Below are 4,576 nucleotides of genomic sequence, written 5' to 3'. Positions count from 1 at the left end.
TGTGTTCAGATAGAAATAAACTGATAAGAAACTAGTGAAATAAATAATATAGCATGATGGTTCTGATTATCATTTATACCTCTTTGGTTTAATCTTATTTCCTTTACTCTACCAGCAGCATAACATTGGCCAAGTTGTGTAATGCCTCAATGCCTCAATTTGCTAACATATAAAATGGATCTATTATACAAGGTTATTATAAGAATTAAATAAGAAATATATTTTAAAAACTCGCAGCAATGCCTGGGCATATAAAACATTATTATTTGTTGCCATCTGTATCCATTCTTCTTCCCAAATTCTTTTAAAGGGTGGTGAAATTAGGCAGAACCCAGATCATTCATCTGACCTCAGCATTTCTCCCTGTACCTCTATAAAAAAAATAGACATGGTACCTTCTTCTTCTTTGTATGGAGTATAAGAATAGGGTATACAGTGGATGAGAGATTGTGCTTTGCTTCCAGATCCCAGGCAAATAATGAGGACCTCAAGACTCCCTGAAGCTTCAGCATGCAGAATCCAGTAAATTCCATCAGAAAGGGGCTGTGCCTACCATTGGCTGGGTGTTATCTTGGCAGGACCTACTAGAACCTGCTGACTCCATTTGAGTTATTGGTAAACAGCTCTTGTGTGTTGATTGTCACCAGGCTTACTGCTTGGAGGAGGACTTTTGACACATACCAGGAAGACTTGAGATATGAAATTCCTCCATGTGCATTCACAATGGAATAAATCTCTACCAGCTTTTTCTCTGCCTGCTCCCTAGAGAAGAATCCTCCACATCTTCTAGTCATTCATTCACCAGTGAGAAAGGAATCCTGAAGGAATCCATTAGGGCTTATTGAACTCAAAATCATGATCAAGAAGAGAAAATAATTACAGCTCAATAAAGGATGTGTCAGCATGAACAATGAAGATGGATGTTCAGGGTAGACATTCAGAACAAAAGTCTCTCCTTGACGTACATTAAATGAAAAAGACAGGATTTCATTGTGAAAAAGTTAACAAAAATAATAGTAATGAGAAAGCCCACAAATAGGCACAATGATTTTCTGAAACAAAAGAAATCCCAAGGTTTTCAAATTTTAAATTTATAGATTAACTGAAAAACAGGATTTTTACTATTATGAATAGAAATATTATTGAGGAAGGTCAAATAATATATAAATATAAATTGTGACTTTTCTCTCTGTAATATACATGGAAATGAAATTCATGAGGGAAAATAACAGGCATGTAGAACAGGTAAAGGAAATCTCATATGCAAATAAAAGAAATTATATAACAGACAAATATTGCAGAGATGGTTATTGAACATAAGAGAATTTCCCTAAATTGAAGAAAATTTTTACTTAAAAAAATTCCTAGAAAAATTAATTTTAAAGACATTCTAAGGCACAACAGTAATATTTCTACATTCTCAGGATAAATGGATATTTTACTGACATTCAGACCCAAATAAATCCTACTTACAGTTACGTTATCTGCTATACTAGAAGATAAGGACATTGGAAGAACATCTGTAGACTGAGAGAATATGACAGAAAGCCAGAGTCCTCTATCCAGCCAATATGTCCCTTTACTGTCAACATCAAGTATGACATATTTAGATATGTGAGAACTCAGAAAATATTCACTCCTATATGTACTCTAACCAAATATCAATTGCATCAGTACAGATATTTAAAGATACATTAGGCAAACAGTGGCTGGTGAAAAACCTTATATTATCTATGCTTAAATTCAGATGGTAATATCATAACTATAGGTAAAAATTAGTAATAAGTTATGATTATTGAGGCAGAAGATAAAGTGTGTAAGAAAAATATATAATAACCCAGAACTAAGGCATTTTATATTTTGGCAATATAATCAGAGATAAAATCAGGCAAGTAAAATAATTCTAAATTAAGCTTTCATGTTGTAGAAGAAGGAAGTAGCAAAGCGAAAGTATTCAAAATGTTTCACTCTGATGGAAAAGCTGTTGGTGAATAAATCATCTGGGTGAGAGCATAATTTGAAAGACTGAAGAAGTATGGCTTTACTTATTGTTGATAAGAAAGGGAAGGATCAGGCAAAATTGAAAAGCAGAACTGAATTTAAGAACTAGGAAAAGTGAAAGATAAATGAGCAGAAACACAATCAGATAATAGGTACCAATGACAGGAATACAATCAAATGTCAGTTATTACACTACATGTGGATTGGCTGACTCCCTTATCAAAATACAGATGTTGTCAGATTGGGTGTCAGCCCATAAGATTCATACAGTTGCCCTTCATTATCCTCGGGCTGTTGGTTCCAGGACACGCCCCCTCCCTCGGTGATACCAAAATCCATGGATGCTCAATTAAGTTCCTTATATAAAACAGAGTAGTACAGGCAGTGCTTGGTCTTTCCGAGTTCCACATCCGTGAATTCGATCTGATGTCGATGTGGAGGGCAGACTGGATATTAAAAAAAGTCAATAAGGTAGATATCATCCATAACAAACTAGCCTAAAAGTGAAAACTAAGGCTTAAACAAATATATGCCAAGCAAGTGAAAATGAAAAAAAATCATACATAGCAAATAAATATCAAATTGGAGCTAAGGGTCAAAAGCATTCTGTAGGAGAAAGAAGAACATGTACTTACTAAATTTTAAATCCATGAAGCTACCAGCCACTTATAAACAAATGACAAAAAGCCAAATAAATAAAAACTAATTGGAAATGCAGGGCAACTTTAAAAAAGTACAAGTTTAGTGGATGATTTAATATACCCTTTTGAGAATGTAAGATGCCAGTTATACAGAAAACCAAATATATAGCAATAACATAAAAGATTTAAATAATGCATCATCAAAACCTTAAATGTTTGTGTGTACAAATGTTACATGTATGCAATTTTCATCTCTATAGATAATGCACATTTTTCTTTTATCCATACTTCCCTTACAAAAACCTATCATATACTTGATTACAAAGATACTTGTATTTAGTTCCAAAAGGGTAGATATTTTATGTTATAATGTGATGAAACTTAAAAATCAAGAATAGAAACATGATCAAAGGAGATATATACTTTTTCTTTTTCCACAGGAAAGTAGGATTTATTGGTGGAAATGAGTAAGGAGGGGGCAGCACCAAGGCTCTCATGAGTGCAGGGCCTGTCATTTGTCCAGAGGGCCACAATTAAGGCTGTAGTTGACCCCACAGCCTTCCAAGATGAACTGCTTTTCTGCCATCATGTTTTCAAATTCATCCACATTAAACTTAGTAAATCCCCGCTTCCTGGAGATGTGGATCTTCTGATGGCCAGGGAACTTGAACTTGGCCCTATAGAGGGCCTCAATCACATGCTCCTTGTTCTGCAGCTTAGTGCTGATGGACATTATGACTTGGCCAATGTGGACCCTGGCCACTGTGTCCTGGCGCTTTCCAAAGGCACCGGGCATACCTGTCTGGAGCCTAGATTGGGAACAGCATGCCAGTCATGAATGTCCACTGGAAAGGGCTGTCTCTAAGGTCCCTTGGGGCAACCCATGCAGGTAACAGGCTGCATACACTACCGAGGAGGCTGCTGTTTGCAGCCATTGCACACTGGGCCCCCATGGGGAGAGATTTATACTTTTAAAAATTAAGATTCTCCAAAATAACCACAGGATACTAGATAATATTAAATAATCTCTAGTAAGTAAATGCAAAAGAAAATGATTGCAAATAAACCAGAAAATAATGAAAAGCAGAGCAATTCAGTAAACCTATGGGAATCAAGCAAGAATATATTTAGACAAATAATTATTACTGCATACATATTTATTATAAAAATCAGATTAAATAAATTAAATATTTAATAAATTGACACAAATTAAACCACAGAATTGGGAAATTAAATTATTACTAATGAAATATGACAAAAGGGAAAATAATAGAACTGAACAATAAAATTCTTTTTTTAAAAAAGAACAATGAGGGCTTCCCTGGTGGCGCAGTGGTTGAGAGTCCGCCTGCCGATGCAGGGGACACGGGTTCGTGCCTCGGTCCGGGAAGATCCCACATGTCGTTGAGTGGCTGGGCCCGTGAGCCATGGCCGCTGAGCCTGTGGGTCTGGAGCCTGTGCTCCGCAACGGGAGAGGCCACAACAGTGAGAGGCCCGCATACCGCAAAAAAAATAAAATAAAATAAAAAGAACAATGAATCTTTCGTAGTTTAATTTATGTAAAAAACAGAAAGATAAAATTTACAGCAATTTCTGTTATTGTTTAAGGCTCTGTTAATTTCCTATTCATAATCATTCTGCCCATTTTGATGCTTATAAAACAAATTATTTTTTACTGCCCTGCAAGTGATCAAGGTCTTCAGGAGAACCCAGATGGTCAATTTTGATGTATCTAAATAAACATGGATAAACTAAATCATGCTACAGAGACCTTGCTTTAGTTATGGACATATAGCAAAATTCTCAAAAATAAAAAGAGAGGGAAAGGCAACTCACTGGCTTATGAAAAAAAAAGTTTCTAAAATGAGACACTAGATAGGGGTATTTTATTTTCTGTCTAAGGATGCTGAAATCTGTATTAAATGCCTGAAAAG

The 4,576-nt window shown here is 35.5% G+C and overlaps 1 non-coding gene across 1 annotated transcript; it reads right to left on the bottom strand.

Moving 5' to 3' along the window:
- Positions 1-3,495: 3,495 nt before the first annotated feature.
- Positions 3,496-3,625, bottom strand: LOC115865751 (small nucleolar RNA SNORA70). Its single transcript, XR_004044410.1, has one exon. It is a non-coding gene; the product is annotated as a small nucleolar RNA SNORA70 (small nucleolar RNA).
- Between the last annotated feature and the right edge of the window lie 951 nt (positions 3,626-4,576).

Source organism: Globicephala melas, chromosome 5 (genome assembly GCF_963455315.2).
Source record: "Globicephala melas chromosome 5, mGloMel1.2, whole genome shotgun sequence".
Taxonomy (NCBI): domain Eukaryota; kingdom Metazoa; phylum Chordata; class Mammalia; order Artiodactyla; family Delphinidae; genus Globicephala; species Globicephala melas.
The sequence above is the reverse complement of the archived record's forward strand: the minus strand, read 5'-3'. Positions and strand labels throughout refer to the sequence as shown.